The sequence below is a fragment of the Hyperoodon ampullatus genome (genome assembly GCF_949752795.1).
Source record: "Hyperoodon ampullatus genome assembly, chromosome: 9".
NCBI lineage: Eukaryota > Metazoa > Chordata > Mammalia > Artiodactyla > Ziphiidae > Hyperoodon > Hyperoodon ampullatus.
The window spans coordinates 62,393,019-62,415,300 of record NC_136922.1 but is presented as its reverse complement, the minus strand read 5'-3'; the positions used below and the strand labels follow the sequence as shown (position 1 = coordinate 62,415,300).

Genomic DNA, 22,282 nt, shown 5'->3' with positions numbered 1-22,282 from the left:
GAAAGAAATAAGTTAGAAAAGATCTGTATGTTTGATCTCATTTTTGCATAGACGTCTGGAAGGATCAGCAATAAATATGGTGATGATTCTCTAGGTAATGGGATTACTTATGATTTTTATTCCTTTTTCCCCCTAATACAGTACTAGTAATCTTTGGTTTTTACTTTTTCTAAGATAAAAGATTATTATTTTACAAACATTATTGTTAACATACTTGCTCTCCTCCCCTCTGGTTAAGAAAAATTATTCCAAACCTAGAAATGAGATAAAAGATTATGCTGCCCTTTCAACATCATACGAAGTGCTGTCTAATAAGCCTGCTTAGGGTCATATGTTCCCTAAGGAAAGATAACTTTAACTTACTATTTGGTATTGATCCACTGAAATGGAATAATCTTAAAACATTCAAGGGCTTAACTACTTTTACTTCACAGCATTTCAGGGGACGAACCATATTCAGTGGAAACACACATCTTATCTAGTCCTCTTACACAACCTATGTTCTAGTCAAACCAAACTTACTTGCTGAATGCCTGCCTCAGGGCTTTTGCTCAAACTGGATCTTCTTCCTAAAATGTCATCCCTGACTACCTCTGCATAAGCCTTGTTAGTCTCCTTATCAGATGTATTTTTTCCTTCTCTGAAATGCCATAGCCTTTTAAGGATACATTTCTCTCACTAGACTCTTCTACAGCTGAGACAGCTGGAGGGAAGGTTGGTAGGCGCTTTGCGCAGAGCCCCAAGGGCCGCTCAGGTACATACCTGATGGGCCCTTGGGAAGTGATTCACACCAGCTAAATACGTAAGTCACCAATTGATGTCAAAGTAGTATTGTTAGGGAACCACTAACTGAAACCGCCCACCCTGGCCAGGCAGAATAATAACTGCTTGCACGAGTTATCTCACAACAGGAGGTCTCAATAAGAAACACGGAACTGACCAGCTACCACCAGCTGGCAGGAATCGGGAGGGGCCAAAAGGAGGGAGGAGATGCCAGCCATAACATGTCCTGCCGCTGTCCCAGAAACCCTGATGCTGGAAACCACCTTGACTGAGAGATGCGTGCGTCACCAGGAATTGGACCAAATATGGGCACAAGCAAGGTGACTGGCCAGAGACAACCTGGGAAGCTAACCCCATTACCATAAAACCTGAGACGTGAGCTACGTGGCAGAGCAGTTCTCCTGGGTTTCCTTTCCCCGCTGCTCTCCCCCCGGGGGGCCCCTTCCCAATAAAGTCTTTTGCTTTGTCAGCATGTGTGTCTCCTTGGACAATTCATTCCCAGGTGTTAGACAAGAGCCCACTCTTGGGCCCTGGCAGGGGTTCCCCTTCTGGTAACAGCACCAATTTATTACGCTATAACAGAAGATTAGTACACTTCCTGGAGCACCCATAGCCTAAGACCATAGTTCAGGGAAACTTACATTTTTAATCAGGAGGCTAGGTGGTCAGCACTAAATCTAAGCTCAGGCACAGGAGCTAGGGGGCAGGCGAGATGTTTCACTCATCATTTACTTCATCAGGGTCTGCTTTCTAGGAACCAGAACACTCAGGCCTGCTCAGGTACCACATCTCTCACTTCCTTAAACAAAATTGGATAAAGACCAATTCTCAATATCTACCCTCATACCAGTCACTGAAATATCCTTCCCTAAAAGCCTTCTCAACCAAAGATGAGTAATGTATTCTACAACTATGGCTTACGTTCCTCTTATTCCATCTCATACTGGGGACTTCCTTCCCAGCGATGAACCTAGACCCTTTACTGGACAGCAAGAGCCCCTCGGCCTTATCTCAACACCCCCACAAGTTGATTACTGGCTAGAAAACCTCTTGGGGTGAACTTGAAAATTTTATTTCAGAAGGCGGTGCTTCTTGACCTTGGCTTCAAATTCTACGGAAACACAAACCCGAAGGCTACTATTCTTGGCACAAACATTACAATCCAGGAAATCAAACTGATCATCAGATTGTCTTGTTGAGTAGATAATCAACACTCCTGGAGTCAGATATTATTAGTGATATTTTAGCCCTTTGCAAGAGAGTCATTATTTATACCTTACGTCATCTCCCCTCACTGAAACAGAAGAATCAATTCCTAAGAATCTGAGAAACGGAAAGGGCCTTTGAAATCACCTAGTCCAACCAGCTCATTTTACAGAGAAGGAAACCAATCCCAGGTGGATTAAGTGACCTATCTAAGGTCACACCGGAAGTACACAACAGAGTTGGGAAGAAAACTATGTCTTTGTAACACTGTCCCTCCTGGCATAACAACCCCCAAACCTTGACTCCCCATTGCTAGAAAGCTATCCTGGTATAGAACAGTAGCATCTTCTCCCTTACAGCTCAACTCCCATGATTATGTTTGGTGTGAACACTCTCCAAATCCACTATGACTCTCAAGTAGAGGGAGTTCAGCATACCCTCAATAATCATATTTTATCAAATTTAGGACCCCATCTGTATTAGTCTTGGTTCTCCAAAGAAACAGAACCAATAATATGTATGTATATCAATATATAATTTATTATAAGGAATTGGCTCATGCAATTATAGAGGCTGCAAAATTCCAAGATCTGCAGTCAGCAAGCGAGAGAATCAGGAGAGCCAATTTGTAATTCCAGTCCAAAAGTCATCAGGCTTGAGACCCAAGAAGAGCCAGTGTTTCAGTGAGACTAAGAAAACAGGAAAAGACCAGTATCCCAGCTCAACAGTCAAGCAGGAAGAGCTACCCCTTACTCAGCCTTTTTGTTCTACTTAGGTCTTTGACTGACTGGATGAGACCCACTCACATTAGGGAAAGCGATTTACTTTACTCAGTCTATCAGTTCAAATGTTAATCTCATCCAGAAACACCCTCAGACACACCCAGAATGCTGTTAGGTCAAATGTCTGGGCACCCCATGGCCCAGGCAAGTTGACACAAAAAATTAACCATCACATACCATTAATTTGAAGATAAGCTAAAATATTTGCATGTGATGTGACCGACAAGGCTTAATTTCCAAAATACACAAATAGCTCATACAACTCAAAAACAAAAAACAAACAACCCAATCAAAAAATGGGCAGAAGACCTAAACAGTCATTTCTCCAAAGAAGACATACAGATGACCAATAGGCACATGAAAAGATGCTCAACATCGTTAATTATCAGAGAAATACAAATCAAAACTACCATGAGGTATCACCTCACACCGGTCAGAATGGCCATCATTAAAAAGTCTACAAATAATAAATGCTGGAGAGGGTGTGGAGAAAAGGGAACCCTGCTACACTGATGGTGGGAATGTAAATTGGTGGAGCCACTATGGAAAACAGTATGGAGGTTTCTTAAAAAGTAAAAACAGCATTACTGTATGATCCAGCAATCCCACTCCTGGGCATATATCTGGAAAAAACTCTAATTCAAAAAGCTACATGAACCCCTATGTTCACAGCAGCACTATTTACAATAGCCAAGTCATGGAAGCAACCTAAATGTCCATTGACAGATGAATGGATAAAGAAGATGTGGTGTGTGTGTGCATGCACACACACACACACACACACACACACACACACACACAATGGAATACTACTCAGCCATAAAAAAGAATGAAAAGTTCCATTTACAGCTACACGGATGGACCTAGAGATTATCATACTAAGTGAAGTAAATCAGACAGAGAAAGACAAATATCATATGATATCACTTATGTGTGAAATCTAAAATAAGATACGAATGAACTTACAAAACAGAAATAGACTCACAGACATAGAAAACAAACTTATGGTTATCAAAGGGGAAAGGGGGATGGGGAGGGATAAATTAGGAGTTTGGGATTAGCAGATGCAAACTACTGTATAGAAAATACATAAACAACAAGGTCGTAATGTATAGCACAGGGAACTGTATTCAATATCTCTTCTAACAACCTATAATGGAAAAGAATATGAAAAAGAAAAAATACATATATAAATGAATCACTTTGCTGTATACCAGAAACTAACACATTGTAAATCAATTATACTTCAATTAAAAAAAAACAAAACATAACCTGCCCATTAAGCAATGACATGATACTCATTCTCAGATGCTTCCTGACTTCAGAGCTGTTGGAATGTGAAAAAAAATGCCTAAAAATTGAAAAAATGTGGTATAAACTAGGTTTATCTTACAGGAATCTGAAAAATGTTAAATAACCCAAACACACACACACACACACGCACACAGCACAGCTGCAATATATTTTAAAAGTAGCTTGTAAATGATAATAGTAACTGAAATAATACCTTCTCTGTAATAGGTTCTGTATTTATCTAGGAAAAGTTATAATGACACTAGAAGAGTTTCAATTATTTTATTCTGTAGTTTGTAACTATAAAACCTGTGACCAAGAAAAACTTTTCCTTAAAGCATAAAGTTCCTAGAATTTCAGAAGGCACGTTAAGAGACCACAGAAGTTTCATTCCCATTATCTGAGATTTAAAGGCAGAGCAATGGAGAGTCCAGAGTAATGTAGAGACACACTGCTCTTTCACAATGTACAGTGCTGGGAAGCTCAGATACAGCTCAGGAATGATGGATGAATTGCATGAGAAAAGAGGCATGCATGATGAAGAGGCCATTAATGCACTTCCTGTTTTAAATTAATCTGCTGTTACCTTGGTTTGGGTGATGGCTACTTTTATGTATGAACTTGACTGGCCTACCAGATGCTCAGATAGCTGGTAAACCATTATTTCTGGGTGTGTCTGTGAGGGGGTCTCTGGGAGATATTAGCATTTGGATCAGCAGACTAAGTAAAGATTGCCATCACCAGTGCGGGTGGACATCATGCAATCTAATGAGGGCCTGAGTAGAACAGAAAGGCAGAGGAAGGGTGAATCTCCTCTCTCTGCCTGAGCTGCAACATCCATCTTCTCCTGCCCTGGACACTGATGCTCCTCATTCTTGGGCTTTTGGACTCAGACCAGGACTTGAACCATCCACCACCCTCGATTCTCAGGCCTGTAAACTCAGACTGAATTGTGTTACCAGCCTTTCTGGTTCTCCAGCTTGCTGAGAAAAGACTGTAGGACTTCATAATCTCCAAAACTGCATGAGCCAATTCCTATCATAAATCTCCTCATATGTATATGTATGGTTCTGTTTCTCTGGAGAACCTAATACACGTGAAAATGATAAAATATTCAAGGTAACAAAAAAGCAGATGAAAACTGTGGGTCTATACCAGTCCCTGATCCATTCAATTACCATTAGACTATCTTCCTGTCCAACCCTACTCCCTTTTTTTTTGCCATCCCTTACTAGAGATGGAAAGTGGTGTCAGCCTAACTCCCTGCTTAGAAGATTAGACAAGAAACTTCCATGAGCAGGGAAAAGTTTTAGCTCATATAAGCTACTGCTGCCAGGGATGGGCTAGGGGGATAAAGTATTTAAATGCCAATTTCACATATTTTGTATTATCTTGGATTATTTCACTATAGAAGGTACAGTGGACATTTATTTTTGGCAACCCAGCATCCACCTCCCACATTTCTGTTCCTAAAAACCCCCTTCTCCACACTCTATCCATGTAGTTTGGGTTGGGCTGACTAGCCTCAGGGTGGGCCTGTGATTCAGCCTTAAATGGAGCTTCACATCCCCTTTCCTCAATGATATGTTCCAAGACAGGCAAGGGACCCAACCAGAAATAATTCTGGGACTTTTGCTGGGACTGGGGAAAGGTGGAAAGAAATGGAGACTGTCTCTCTTTTTTCTTCGGTCTCAAAGATGTTTACTTGGAGCCGCTGGAAGTCATTTTGCCACCACATGGACCTAAACATGGTCTACACATACAAGGAAAGCAGGTGGGAGGATTTGAGGGAGGCAGGGAAAGGAAGCAAATCTAGATGACATTTTTTGAACACTTCGATCAGACTGTGTAATACCTATACATAAGATACTCTCTGGACTTTTCAGTTACATGGACTAATAGATGTCCATTTTTCACTTCAACCCTGAATTGGATTTTTCTGTAATATTTCTAAGGTATCACATGATTATCTCACTAAATGTATAAAAGGCATTTGACAGAATCTAATATCCTTTCATAATAAAAACTCTTAACACACTAGGTATAGAAGGGAACTTCTTCAACCTGATAAGGGCATCTACAAAAACCCCACAGCTAACATCATACCCAATGACAAAAGACTGGATGTTTTTCCCCCTGAGATCAGGAATAAGATAAAGATGCTTGCTTTCACCACTTCTATTCAACACTGCATTGGAGGTTCTAGCCAGGGCAATTAGACTACAAAAGGCATCCAGATAGGAAGGGAAGAAGCAAATCTACCTCTATTCACAGACATGCTCCTGTATATTAAAAAAAAAAATAAAAAAAAAGGAATCCACTTAAAAACTATTAGAGGGCTTCCCTGGTGGTGCAGTGGTTGAGAGTCCGCCTGCCGATGCAGGGGACACGGGTTCGTGCCCTGGTCCGGGAGGATCCCACATGCCGTGGAGTGGCTAGGCCCGTGAGCCACGGCCGCTGAGCCTGTGCGTCCGGAGCCTGTGCTCCGCAACGGGAGAGGCCACAACAGTGAGAGGCCCCCATACTGAAAAAAACCACAAAAAAAACCCCCAAAAAACTATTAGAATAAATGAGTTCAGCAAAGTTGCAAGATATAAGACCAATACACGAGCGAGGCTGCCCCGGTGCAGTATGGAGGCGAACGTAGGGCCCACACAGACTACGGGCGGCACGTGCTCTGTGTTGGCGGAGGAGACCGAAAAGTGGATGGAACAGGCGATGCAAATGGCCAAAGAAGCCCTAGAAAATATTGAGGTTCCTGTTGGCTGCCTTTTGGTCTACAACAATGAAGTTGTAGGGAAGGGAAGAAATGAAGTTAAACAAACCAAAAATGCTACTCAACATGCAGAAATGGTGGCCATCGACCAGGCCCTAGATTGGTGTCGTCGACATGGCAAGAGTCCTTCTGAGGTGTTTGAACACATGGTGCTGTACGTCACCGTGGAGCCGTGTATCATGTGCGCAGCCGCTCTCTGCCTGATGAAAATCCCGCTGGTTGTCTATGGCTGTCAGAATGAACGATTTGGTGGTTGTGGCTCTGTTCTAGATATCGCCTCTGCTGATCTACCGAATACTGGGAGACCATTTCAGGCCCAAGAATCCACTTAGAAATTCTACTTTCCGAAAAGGAAATAAAAGGAATCCAAATTGGAAAAGAAGAAGTAAAGCTGTCACTGTTTGCAGATGACATGATACTATACATAGAGAATCCTAAAGATGCTACCAGAAAACTACTAGAGCTAAGCAATGAATTTGGTAAAGTAGCAGGATACAAAATTAATGCACAGAAATCTCTGGCATTCCTGTACACTAATGATGAAAAATCTGAAAGTGAAATCAAGAAAACACTCCCATTTACCACTGCAACAAAAAGAATAAAATATCTAGGAATAAACCTACCTAAGGAGACAAAAGACCTGTATGCAGAAAATTATAAGACACTGATGAAAGAAATTAAAGATGATACAAATAGATGGAGAGATATACCATGCTCCTGGATTGGAAGAATCAATATTGTGAAAATGACTCTACTACCCAAAGCAATCTACAGATTCAATGCAATCCCTATCAAAGTACCACTGGCATTTTTCACAGAACTAGAACAAAAAATTTCAAAATTTGTTTGGAAAAACAAAAGACCCCGAATAGCCAAAGCAATCTTGAGAACGAAAAACGGAGCTGGAGGAATCAGGCTCCCTGACTTCAGACTATATTACAAAGCTACAGTAATCAAGACAGTGTGGTACTGGCACAAAAACAGAAAGATAGATCAATGGAACAGGATAGAAAGCCTAGAGATAAACCCACGCACATATGGTCAACTTATCTTTGATAAAGGAGGCAGGAATGTACAGTGGAGAAAGGGCAGCCTCTTCAATAAGTGGTGCTGGGAAAACTGGACAGGGACATGGAAAACTATGAGATTAGATCATTCCCTGACACCATACACAAAAATAAGCTCAAAATGGATTAAAGACCCAAATGTAAGGCCAGAAACTATCAAACTCTTAGAGGAAAACATAGGCAGAACACTCTATGACATAAATCACAGCAAGATCCTTTTGGACCCACCTCCTAGAGAAATGGAAATAAAAATAAAGATAAACAAATGGGACCTAATGAAACTTCAAAGTTTTTGCACAGCAAAGGAAACCATAAACAAGACCAAAAGACAACCCTCAGAATGGGAGAAAATATTTGCAAATGAAGCAACTGACAAAGGATTAATCTCCAAAATGTATAAGCAGCTCATGCAGCTCAATAGCAAAAAAACAAACAACCCAATCCAAAAATGGGCAGAAGACTTAAATAGGCATTTCTCCAAAGAAGATATACAGACTGCCAACAAACACATGAAAGAATGCTTAACATCATTAATCATTAGAGAAATGCAAATCAAAACTACAATGAGGTATCATCTCACACCAGTCAGAATGGCCATCATCAAGAAATCTAGAAACAATAAATGCTGGAGAGGGTGTGGAGAAAAGGGAAACCTCTTGCACTGCTGGTGGGAATGTGAATTGGTACAGCCACTATGGAGAACAGTATGGAGGTTCCTTAAAAAACTACAAATAGAACTACCATATGACCCAGCAATCCCACTACTAGGCATATACCCTGAGAAAACCATAATTCAAAAAGAGACATGTACCAAAATATTCATAGCAGCTCTATTCACAATAGCCCAGAGATGGAAACAACCTAACTGTCCATCATCGGATGAATGGATAAAGAAGATGTGGCACATATATACAATGGAATATTACTCAGCCATAAAAAGAAACGAAACTGAGCTATTTGTAATGAGGTGGATAGCCCTAGAGTCTGTCATACAGAGTGAAGTAAGTCAGAAAGAGAAAGACAAATACCGTATGCTAACACATATATATGGAATTTAAGAAAAAAGAATGTCACGAAGAACCTAGGGGTAAAACAGGAATAAAGACACAGACCTACTTGAGAATGGACTTGAGGATATGGGGAGGAGGAAGGGTAAGCTGAGACAAAGCGAAAGAGAGGCATGGACATATATACACTACCAAACGTAAGGTAGATAGATAGTGGGAAGCAGCCGCATAGCACAGGGAGATCGGCTCGGTGCTTTGTGACCACCTGGAGGGGTGGGATGGGGAGGGTGGGAGGGAGGGAGATGCAGGAGGGAAGGGATGTGGGAACAGATGTATATGTATGACTGATTCACTTTGTTATAAAGCAGAAACTAAAAAAAAAAGACCAATACACGAGGAAGACCTTCAAGATGGCAAAGGAGTAAGCCGTGGAGATCACCTTCCTCCCCACAAATACATCAGAAATACATCTACATGTGGAACACTCCTACAGAACACCTACTGAACGCTGGCAGAAGACCTCAGACGTCCCAAAAGGCAAGAAACTCTGCACGTACCTGGGTAGGGTAAAAGAAAAAAAGGAAAAATAGAGACAAAAGAATAGGCACGTGACATGCATGTCTGGGAGGGAGCTGTGAAGGAGGAAAACTTTCCACACACTAGGAGGCCCCATCACTGGTGGAGACAAGGGGTGGCGGGGGGTGGGAGGCTTTGGAGCCATGGAGGAGAGCGCAGTAACAGGGGTGCAGAGGGCAAAGCGGAGAGATTCCTGCACAGAGAATCGGTGCTGACCAGCACTCACCAGCCTGAGAGGCTTGTCTGCTCACCTGCTGGGGCGGCTGGGGGCTGGGAGCTGAGGCTCGGGCTTCAGAGGTCGGATCCCAGGGAGAGGACTGGGGTTGGCTGCATGAACACAGCCTGAAGGGGGCTAGTGCGCCACAGCTAGCTGCGAGGGAGTCCAGGAAAAAGTCTCCAACTGCCTAAGAGGAAAGAGACCATTGTTTCGGGGTGCGCGAGGAGAGGGGATTCAGAGCACCACCTAAACGAGCTCAAGAGACAGGCGCGAGCCGCGTCTATCAGTGAGGACCCCAGAGACGGGCATGAGACACTAAGGCTGCTGCTGCAGCCACCAAGAAGCCTGTGTGCAAGCACAGGTCACTATCCGCACCTCCTTTCCCGGGAGCCTGTGCAGCCCGCCGCTGGCCTCTGCCGCCACAGGGTCGCCCCGCAGTCTGTGCCCCTCCCTCCACCCAGCCTGAGTGAGGCAGAGCCCCCTAATCAGCTGCTCCTTTAACCCCCTGCTGTCTGAGTGAAGAACAGACACACTTAGAAGACTTACACGCAGAGGTGGGTCCAAAACCAAAGCTGAACCCCGGGAGCTGTGTGAACAAAGAACAGAAAGGGAAGTCTCTCCCAGCAGCCTCGGGAGCAGCGGATTAAAGCTCCACAATCAACTTGATGTACCCTGCATCTCTGGAATATCTGAATAGACAATGAATCATCCCAAATTGAGGAGGTGGACTTTGGGAGCAGCTGTAGATTTTGGATTTGCTTTCTGCGTCTAATTTGTTTCTGGCTTTATGTTTATCTTAGTTTAGTATTTAGAGCCTATTATCATTAGTAGATTTGTTTATTGATTTGGTTTCTCTCTTCCTTTTATATATATATATATTTTTTCTTTTTCTCTTTTTGTGAGTGTGTATGTGCATGCTTCTTTGTGTGATTCTGTCTGTATAGGTTTGCTTTTACCATTTGTCCTAGGGTTCTGTCTGTCCATTTTCTTTTAGTATAGTTTTTAGCACTCGTTATCACTGGTGGATTTGTTTATTGGTTTGGTTGCTCTCTTCTTTTTTTTTCAATTACTTTGTTTTAATCATTTAAAATTTTTTTGACTTTAATAATTTTATTTATTTATTTTTTCTTTTTTTTCTCCCTTTTCTTCTGAGCCATGTGGCTGACAGAGTCTTGGTGCTTCGGATGGGTGTCAGGCCTGAGACTCTGAGGTGAGAGAGCCAAGTTCAGGACACTGGTCCACCAGAGACCTCCTGGGCCCTCATAATATCAATCAGCAAAAGCTCTCCCAGAGACCTCCGTCTCAACACTAAGACCCAGCTCCACTCAACGACCAGCAATCTCCACTGCAGGACACCCCATGCCAAACAACTAGCAAGACAGGAACACAACCCCACCCACTGACAGAGAGGCTGCCTAAAATCATACTAAGCTCACAGAAACCCAAAAACACATGACCAGATTCGGTCCTGCCCACCAGAAAGACAAGTACCAGCCTCATCCACCAGAACACAGGCACAAGTCCCACCCACCAGGAAGCTTACACAATGCACTGAACCAAGCTTACCCACTGGGGGCAGACACCAAAAACAATGGGAACTATGAACCTGCAGCCTGCAAAAAGGAGACCCCAAACACAGTAAGTTAAGCAAAATGAGAGGACAGAGAAATACACAGCAGATGAAGGAGCAAGGTGAAAACCCACCAGATCAAATGAAGAGGAAATAGGCAGTTTACCTGAAAAAGAATTCAGAGTAATGATAGTAAAGATGATCCAAAATCTTGGAAATAGAATGGAGAAAACACAAGAAACGTTTAACAAGAACCTAGAAGAACGAAAGAGCAAACAATGATGAACAACACAATAAATGAAATTAAAAATGCTCTACAAGGAATCAATAGCAGAATAACTGAGGCAGAGAACAGATAAGTGACATGGAAGATAAAATAGTGGAAATAACTACTGCAGAGCAGAATAAAGAAAAAAGAATGAAAAGAATTGAGGACAGGGGCTTCCCTGGTGGTGCAGTGGTTGAGAGTCCGCCTGCCGATGTAGGGGACACGGGTTCATGTCCCGGTCCGGGAAGATCCCACATGCCAAGGAGCGGCTAGGCCCGTGAGCCATGGCCGCTGAGCCTGCGTGTCTGGAGCCTGTGCTCCACAACGGGAGAGGTCACAACAGTGAGAGGCCTGCGTACCACAAAAAAAAAAAAAAAAAAAAGAATTGAGGACAGTCTCAGAGACCTCTGGGACAACATTAAATGCACCAGCATTCGAATTATAGGGGTCCCAGAAGAAGAAGAGAAAAAGAAAGGTACTAAGAAAATATTTGAAGAGATTATAGTTGAAAACTTCCCTAATATGGGAAAGGAAATAGTTAATCAAGTCCAGGAAGCACAGAGAGTCCCATACACGATAAATCCAAGGAGAAACATGCCAAGACACATATTAATCAAACTATCAAAAATTACATACAAAGAAAAAATATTAAAAGCAGCAAGGGAAAAACAACAAATAACATACAAGGGAATCCCCATAAGGTTAACAGTTGATCTTTCAGCAGAAACTCTTCAAGCCAGAAGGGAGTGGCAGGACATATTTAAAGTGATGAAAGGCAAAAACCGACAACCAAGATTATTCCACCCAGCAAGAATCTCATTCAGATTTGATGGAGAAATTAAAATCTTTACAGACAAGCAAAAGCTAACAGAATTCAGCACCACCAGACCAGCTTTACAACAAATGCTAAAGGAACTTCTCTAGTCAGGAAACACAAGGAAAAGACCTAAAATAACAAACCCAAAACAATAAAGAAAATGGTAATTAGAACATACATATTGATAATTACCTTAAATGTAAATGGATTAAATGCTCCAACCAAAAGACACAGACTGGCTGAATGGATACAAAAACAAGACCTGTATATATGCTGTCTACAAGAGACCAACTTCAGACCTAGGGACACATACAGACTGAAAGTGAGGGGATGGAAAAAGATATTCCATGCAAATGGAAACCAAAAGAAAGCTGGAGTAGCAGTTCTCATATCAGACAAAATAGACTTTAAAATAAAGACTATTAGAAGAGACAAAGAAGGACACTACATAATGATCAAGGGATCAATCCAAGAAGAAGATATAAGAATTGTAAATATTTATGCACCCAACATAGAAGCACCTCAATACATAGGACAAATGCTAACAGCCATTAAAGAGGAAATCAAGGGCTTCCCTGGTGGCGCAGTGGTTGAGAGTCTGCCTGCCTTCTGCAGGGGACAGGGGTTCATGCCCTGGTCCGGGAAGATCCCACATGCCGCGGAGTGGCTGGGCCCGTGAGCCATGGCCGCTGAGTCTGCGCATCCAGAGCCTGTGCTCCGCAGCAGGAGAGGCCACAACAGTGAGAGGCCCGCGTACTGCCAAAAAAAAAAAAAAAACTACAATGAGGTATCACCTCACACCAGTCAGAATGGCCATCATCAAAAAATCTACAAACAGGGCTTCCCTGGTGGCGCAGTGGTTGAGAGTCCGCCTGCCGATGCAGGGGACACGGGTTCGTGCCCTGGTCTGGGAGGATCCCACATGCCGCGGAGCGGCTGGACCCGTGAGCCATGGCCGCTGAGCCTGCGCGTCCGGAGCCTGTGCTCCGCAACGGGAGAGGCCACAACAGTGAGAGGCCCGCGTACCACAAAAAAAAAAAAAAAAAAAATCTACAAACAATAAATGCTGGAGAGGGTGTGGAGAAAAGGGAAACCTCTTGCACTGTTGGTGGGAATGTAAATTGATACAGCCACTATGGAGAACAGTATGGAGGTTCCTTAAAAAACTAAAAATAGAACTACCATATGACCCACCAATCCCACTACTGGGCATATACCCTGAGAAAACCATAATTCAAAAAGAGTCATGTACCATCATGTTCATTGCAGCACTATTTACAATAGCCAGGACATGGAAGCAACCTAAATGTCCATTGACAGATGAATGGATAAAGAATGGCACATATATACAATGCAATATTATTGACCCATAAAATGAAACGAAATTGAGTTATTTGTAATGAGGCAGATGGACGTAGAGTCTGTCATACAGAGTGAAGTAAGTCAGAAAGAGAAAAACAAATACTGTATGCTAACACATATATATGGAATCTAAAAAAAAATGGTTCTGAAAAACCTAGGGGCAGGACAGGAATAAACACACAGACATGGAGAGTGGACTTGAGGACATGGGGAGGGGGAAGTGTGGGTTGGGACGAGGTAAGAGAGTGGCATGGACATATATATACTACCAAATGTAGAATGGATGGCTGGTGGGAAGCAGCTGCATAGCACAGGGAGATCAGCTCGGTGCTTTGTAACCACCTAGAGGGGTGGGATGGGGAGGTTGGGAGGGAGACGCAAGAGGGAGGGGATATGGGGATATGTGTATATGTATTGCTGATTCACTTTGTTATACAGCAGAAGCTAACACACCATTGTAGAGCAATTATACTGTAATAAAGATATTGGGGGAAAAAAGACCAATATACACATATCAATTGTACTTCTATATAGTTGCAATGAACAATCTGAAAATGAAATTAAGAAAATAATTTCAGGACTTCCCTTGTGGCACAGTGGTTAAGAATCCGCCTGCCAATGCAGGGGACATGGGTTTGATCCCTGGTCGGGGAAGATCCCACATGCCGTGGAGCAACTAAGCCCATGAGCCACAACTACTGAGCCTGCGCTCTAGAGCCAGTGAGCCACAACTACTGAAGCCTGCGTGCCTAGAGCCTGTGCTCCACAACAATAGAAGCCACCACAATGAGAAGCCCACGCACTATAATGAAGCGTAGTCCCCGCTCTGCACAACTAGAGAAAGCCCACGCACGGCAACGAAGACCCAACACAGCCCAAAATAAATAAAATTTAAAAAAATTTTAAAAAGAAAATAATTTCATTTACAATATCAAAAAGAACAGAACAGGAATAAACTTAATAAAAGAAGTGTAAAACTTATACTCTGATAACTACAAAACATTATTCAAAGAAATTAAAGATTTGAAGATCATTATTCTGAAATTGTTAACAGCTTGCTTTTTTCTCACGTAGTGCAAATGTCTTTTTATACTTAATTGACAATTGTTTGCAAGTCATTTTTCAGTTCAAGTAGTGTTGAACAGTATGTATTTTTTCAATGAGCACAACTTTCTTTAAAAAATGCACTTATATTTGGATCTAAAATGGCATAGCTCATGATGGTTTTGCACTATATTTTCTTCCTTTTTTATTTCACAACAGTCACCATTTTTAAATCAAAATTTCTAAACAGAGATGCCCTTATTTCTTTAAAGATCCAAACCAAAAAAAGTGATTACTTGTGAGTCATACCCATGTCTGACTGTAGCTTTCCTTATTTTTTACTCAGCAGTCTTGTGACAAGTAGCTCATCCAAACACATCACTTAAAAAAAAAACAAAAAACTATTCCATTTAAAAGACATTTAAATTTTTTAGTATTTATTTTAAAATTTATGCATAGTGAAATTTCTTCTTTAGTTAACAGTTCTGTGTTTTGATAAATTCATAGTTCTCTAACAACTACCATAATAATCAAATACAGAAAAACTCCATTATCCTCCCCTTAAAATTCCTTTGTGCTACCCCTTTGTAGCCAAGCCCTCCCCCCACACTTTACCCCTGGCCAACCACTGTTATGTTTTCAATTTAAGTTGAAAATATTTTCTAATTTTCTTGGAGACTTCTTTGACCCACAGGTTATTTAAAAGTGTACTGTTTAGGGACTTCCCTGGTGGCGCAGTGGTTGAGAGTCCGCTTGCCGATGCAGGGGACACGGGTTTGTGCCCCGGTCCGGGAAGATCCCACATGCCGCGGAGCGGCTGGGCCCGTGAGCCATGGCCGCTGAGCCTGCTCCAAAAAAGTGTACTGTTTAATTTCCTAATGTTTGGGGATTTCCTACATCTTCCTCTTATTGATTTCTAGTTTACTTTTTGTAAAGACACAGAACATTCTTTTAAATTTGGTAAGGTTTCTACTATGCCCTGAATATGGTCAATTTTAGTGAATATTCCATGTGCATTTGAAAAAATGCAGTATTCTGCTGTTGTGAGACTCTTCTATATTCTCAATTAGGTCAAGTTGGTTGACAGTGTTCTGATCTTCTATATCTTTGTGTGATTTACTGTCTACTTGTTCTATGGATTACTCAAAGAAGAATGCTGAAGTTTCCAAGTTTAATTGTGGTCTATTTCTCCTTTCAGTTCTATCAGTTTTTGCTTCATATATTTTGACAATATGCTTTTAATTGGATACACATTTAGGACTCCTGTCTTTTTGATGAATTGATCCTTTTATAATTATGCAATGTCTTCTTTATCCCTTGCAATTTTCCCTGTTCTGAGGTCCACTTTGTCTATGTTAATATAGTCAATTCCACTTTCTTTTGATTAGTGTTTGCATGGTATACCTTTTCCTATTTTTTTTAACACTTTTTAAGAAGACTTAAAATTTTTAGAGCAATTACAGGTTTAAAACAAAATTGAGAGGGAGGCAGAAATTCCCAACATGTCCCCTGCCTCCACATGTGCATAGCCTTCCCCATTACCAACATCACTCACTAGAACAGTACATTTTTTTACCATTTACATTGACACACCGTAATTTACCTTAGTCCATAGTTTACCTTAGTGTTCATTCTTGGTGTTGTACATTCTATGGGTGTGGAAAAATGTATGATAATATATACCCATCTTATTAATCTCCCACAACAATCACCCCCTCCCCCTGGCAACCACTTATCTTTTTACTGTCTCCATAGTTTTGCCTTTTCCAGAATGTCACGTAATTGGAATCATTCAGTATGTAGCCTTTTCAGATTGACTTCTTTCACTTAGTAATATTTAAGGTTCATACAGGTCTTTTCATGGCTCAATAGCTCATGTCTTTTAAGTGTTTAATAATATTCCATTTTCTGGATATACCACAGTTTGTTTATACATTCACCTACTAAAAGATATCTTGTTTGCTTCCAAGTTTTGGCAACTATGAATAAAGCTGCTATAAAGATCCTTGTGCAGGTTTTTGTGTGAACATAAGTTTTTGTGTAGACCTAAGTTTTTGTGTAGACCTAAGTTTTTGATTCCTTTGGATAAATACCAAGGAGTGCTTTCACTGAATCATATGGTAGGAGTATGTTTAGTTTTGTAAGAAACCACCAAACTGTTCTAAAGTGGCTATCACCACTTTGCATTCCCATCAGCAATGTTTGAGAGTTCCTGTTGCTTCACATCCTTGTCAGCATTTGGTGTTGTCAGTGTTCTGGATTTTGTCCATTCTAACAGGTGTGTAGTGGTATCTCATCGTTGCTTTAATTTGCATTTCCTTGATGACATATGATGTGGAGCTAGTTTTCCTATGCTTATTTGCCACCTGTATATCTTTTTGGTGAGGTGTCTGTTAGGGTCTTTCACCCATTTTTAGATTGGGTTCTTTGTTCTCTTATTGTTGAGTTTTAAGAGTTTTTTTTGTGTATTTTGTGTAACAGTCCTTTTATCCAATGTCTTTTACAAATACTTTCTCTTAGTCTGTTATTTGTCTTCTAATTCTCTTGATATTGTCTTTCACAGAGCAAAAGTTTTTAGCTTTAATGAAGTCCAGCTTATCAATTATTTATTTCATGGACTGTGTCTTTGGGATTTTATCGAAAAAGGCATCAAAATGCCCAAGGTCATCTAGATTTTCTCCAACACTATCTTCTAAGAGTTTCATAGTTTTGCATTTTACAATTAGATCTGTGATCCATTTTGAATAAATTTTGGTGAAGGGTGTAAGGTCTGTGTCTAGATTCATTTTTTTGCATATAAAAGTCCAGTTGTTCCAGTACCATTTTTGAAGACACTATCTTTGCTCCATTGTACTGCCTTTGCTCCTTTGTCAAAGATCAGTTGATTGTATTTATGTGGGTGTACTTCAGGGCTTTCTATTTTGTTACACAGATCTATTTGTCTATTATTTCACCAGTACCACACAATACTGACTACTGTAGCTTTATAGTAAGTCTTGAAGTCAGGAAGCGTCCGTCTTTCAACTTTGTTCTTTTCCTTCAATACTGTGTTGGCTATTCTGGGTCTTTTACCCGCCCCCAACCCTCCATATAAACTTTAGGATCAGTTTGTTGACATCCATAAAATAACTTTCTGGGGTTTTTCACTGGGATTGCATTGAATTTATAGATCAAGTTGGGAAGAACTGAAATCTTGACAACATTGAGTCTTTCTATTCATGAACATGGAATATCTCTCCATTTATTTAAAGCTTCTTTGATTTCATTCACCAGTTTTGTAGTTTTCCTCATATAGATCGTGCCCATATTTTGTTAGATTTATAGCTAAGTCTTTTAGTTTTAAGGGTGCTAATGTAAAGATATTGTGTTTTGAATTTCAAATTCCGCTTGTTCATTGTTAGTATACAGGAAAGCAATTGACTTTTGCACATTAACCTTGTATCCTGCAACCTTGCTATAATCACTTATCAGTACCAGTTTTTTGGTCAGTTCTTTCAGATTTTCTACATAGGTGATCATATCATTGGTGAACAAAGACAGTTTTATGTCTTCCTTCAGAATCTGTATACTTTTTTGTTTGTTTGGCCATTCCATACGGCATGCAGGATCTTAGTTCCCTGACCAGGGATCTAACCTGTGCCCCCTGCATTGGGAGTGTGGAGTCTTAACCACTGGACCGCCAGGGAAGTCCTCCAAATCTGTATAGTTTTAATTTCCTTTTCTTGCCTTACTGTATTAGAAAGGACTTCCAGTATGAGGTTAAAAAGGAGTGATGAGGGAGGATATCCTTGCTTTGTACCTGATCTTAGTGGAAAAGTTTCTAGGTTCTCACCATTAAGTACAATGTCAGCTGTAGGTTTTTTGTAGCTAGGCTTTATCAAGTTGAGAAAGTTCTCCTCTATCCCTATTTTACTGAGTTTTTATCATGAGTGGATGATTTGCCAAATGCCTTTTCTGCATCTATTGATACAATTGTGTGGTTTTTCTTTTTTAGTCTGTTGATGTGATAGATTAATTGATTTTTTTTTTTTTTTTTTTTTTTTTTTTTTTTTTTTGTGGTATGCGGGCCTCTCACTGTTGTGGCCTCTCCCGTTGCGGAGCACAGGCTCCGGATGCGCAGGCTCAGCAGCCATGGCTCACGGGCCCAGCCGCTCCGCGGCATATGGGATCCTCCCAGACCAGGGCACGAACCCGTATCCCCTGCATCGGCAGGCGGACTCTCAACCACTGCGCCACCAGGGAGGCCCAGATTAATTGATTTTTAAATGTTGAACCAGCCTTGCATATCCTGGATCAATTCTAATTGGTCATGGTGTACAATTCTTTTTACATTTTTTGGACTCAGTTTGCTAATATTTTGCTGAGAATTTTTACATCTGTTCATATATACTTTTACTTTCAATCTTTCTTGATCTCTAAAGTAGGCTTCTCATAGACAGCATATAGTTCGGTCTTCTTTTTTTCCCCTGACAATCTGTATCTTTTACTTCATCTGTTTAGACCACTTACACTTAATAGATATAGATCTAGATATCAATATGGTTGGAATTAGGGACAATATTTTATTTTTTTTTATTGTTTCCTGTTTTTTTTGGGGGGGTGCAGGGTTACTTTGTTCCTCCCTTTTCTGCCTTCTTTCAGATTGTATGAATCCATTTAAATTTATCTATTGGAGTTTTTGCTGTATCTCTTGGTATTTTTTCATTAGTTGCTCTAGGGCTTATGAAACACATATCTAACTTTCAGCCTGTTTAGTACTGTTTTATCATTTCAAGTAAAACATACAAACCTAAAACCATGTAAGTCCTTTCAGCCTTCCCACTTTATCATAGTTATCATATATATTACATATACATACAATGAACACTATACCCCCAATGACAATGTGACAGTTTTTGCTTCCAATAGTCATACACATTTTAAAGAATTAAAAGGAGAAAAAGTCTATTATATTTACCCAGATATTTATCATTTCTGTTGTTCTTCCTTTAATCCTGATGTTCTAACTTCCCCCATTACCACTTCCCCTCAGCTTAAAGAACTGCCTGTAGCATTTCCTTATTACAATTTTCCTTCATCTAAGGATATTTTTGTTTTGCCTTAACCCTTGAATACTATTTCATTGGATATAGAATGCTGTGTTGACAATTCCTTTCTTTCAGCACTTTAAAGATGTTGTTCCACTTTCTTTTAGCCTCTATGCTTTCTGAAAAGAAATCCCAGATACTGAAATTGTTGTCTCCCTATATGTATCGTCTTTCTACTCTTGCTGCTTTTAAGATTTTTTTTTAGCTTTCAGCAGTTTCATTATGTTGTGTGTGGGTATGTCTTTCTTTGAGTTTATACTGCTTGGAGTTTGCTGAGCTTCTTGAATCTGTAAATTTGTAACTTTTACCTAATTTGGGAAATTTTCAGTTATCATTTTTTCAAACCCCTTTTCTTCACCAATTTCTTTCCCCTTTCCCTTTCTCCCTTCTCCAGTGCCAGAATGTTAGACCTTTTGTTATTGTCCCACAAGTCCCTGAGTTTTTATTCATTTTTTCCCAATCTTTTTTCTCTCTGTTCTTCAGACTAGATACTTTCTACTGATTTATTCAAGTTCACTGATTCTTTCCTGTGTCATCTGCATTCTACTAAGCCCATCTACTGAGTGATTTAAAATTTTTTCAGATATTGTACTTTTTATTTCAAAAATGTCCTTTTAGTCCTATTTTTTCATAAATTTATTTATTTTATTATTTTATTTTATTTTTTTTGGATGCATTGGGTCTTCGTAGCTGTGCGCGGGCTTTTCTCTGGTTGTGGTGAGCAGGCTTCTCATTGCTGTGGTTTCTCCTGTTGCAGAGCACGGGCTCTAGGCACGCGGGCTTCCGTAGTTGTGGCACGTGGGCTCAGTAGTTGTGGGTCGCGGGCTCTAGAGCGCAGGCTCAGTAGTTGTGGTGCACAGGCTTAGTTGCTCCGTGGCACATAGGATCCTCCCAGACCAGGGCTCGAACCCATGTCCCCTGCATTGGCAGGCAGATTCTCAACCACTGCGCCACCAGGGAAGCCCTTGACTAGTATACTTTAAATGGGTGAAATTCATCAGAGGTTAATTCATATCTCAGTAAAGATGTTAAAAGAAAAGTAACAACAAAAAAGGTTGACCAGTGGCTGTGAGACCATGAGAATCTTGCTCTGAATCACTCACATTCCAGATGGCCTCTTGGCACTGTTTACACAGTACAAACATATATGGACAAGCATCACCTTCTTCCACCTGGGGTGTGGTAAGCAAAATTACAGCACCTCCTCAGACAACCATCTGGTGAGCATGATGCAAGCTTTTGTTATTTTTGGAATGCAGTGCTGCAATGTGCTTGTGTTTTAATGCACTGGAAGGGCCCAAGAAGCCTGCAACTGGCTAGCGCTCATGGCAGAAGCCCTTCTGTGTGCTGAGTGGGCAGGAATGGGACCTAAAACTGAAAGTAGAAAGCTCAGAGCACAGCTCAGAAAATTTCCTTGTGACAAAACATATGCACAACACCAGGCAAAGTCCTCCATACTCCTGAATTCCTCCCCACCTCCCACCCCCAAATAAAGTCTGCTATTCTAGGTCGACATACTTTAAATATAGGCACATTATGAATCAGCTAGAATTATATAACGATCAAGCAAGAAGGACCTTTACAAGTATTATGTAATGAATGGAACACAGACACTGGAGCCACTTACTAACTGTGTAACCTTGGGCTAGTTCCTTCCTCCACCTTTCTGTGCCTCAATGTCTTCATCTGGAAAATGGGAATAATAAAGGCAACTGTTTCCTAAAATTGCTGCAAAGATTAAATGAGTTAATCCATGTAAAATATTTAGAATAGTGCCTGGAACATTAGAAGTGTTAAGTTTTTTGGTTTTTTTTTTTTTACTATTCTTACAATTATTAATGGGTAAATCTCATCACTTTTATGGAGGAAGATACTAAAGCTCAGAATGATAAAGTGACTCTGCAGCTGGCAGTGACAGAGCCGGCACTAGACTTTAGGACTCTTTGACTCTACTAGTGTTCTACTATAGAGCATTAACGTATAATCAAGCAGGTATAATATCCCTTGACTGACTTTTAGGGCTTGAAAGATACAAATAACAAACTTACGGTGCCTACTGTTACGTCTCATACAACGTAGGTGTTTGTGAAATGTTTAATCCATCCCCTTTCCATTCCAGGCTTAATCTTCTAATATGTGAAGAGAGGGCTGGACACTAAATCCCAGAATATCCAATGTTCTACTGCATAAAAGGCAGGATGGCTCAGAATGTTGAAGAAAATCCACAGAAGCTCTTTTTTCTTTTTCTTTTTTCCTTTTCCTCTGATGGAGCACAGGGTACCTGAGTTTGCCTAATATATTAGGGAAAAGAGATTTTTCTTCCTTTCTCTTTCTGTATTTTATCAGTACACTCATGCAAGCAATTTAGATACTGCTATTCTCAGGGCTTGATGGATGTTTCCAACTTTCAGTAATTGATACCTAACA

At 40.7% G+C, this 22,282-nt stretch overlaps 1 protein-coding gene across 2 annotated transcripts in view; it reads right to left on the bottom strand.

The window, feature by feature from the left end:
- Window positions 1–22,282, bottom strand: part of PLEKHA8 (pleckstrin homology domain containing A8) — a gene marked incomplete at both ends in the record, with an annotated part of 57,550 nt that overhangs the window by 32,283 nt on the left and 2,985 nt on the right. The window lies entirely within an intron of this gene.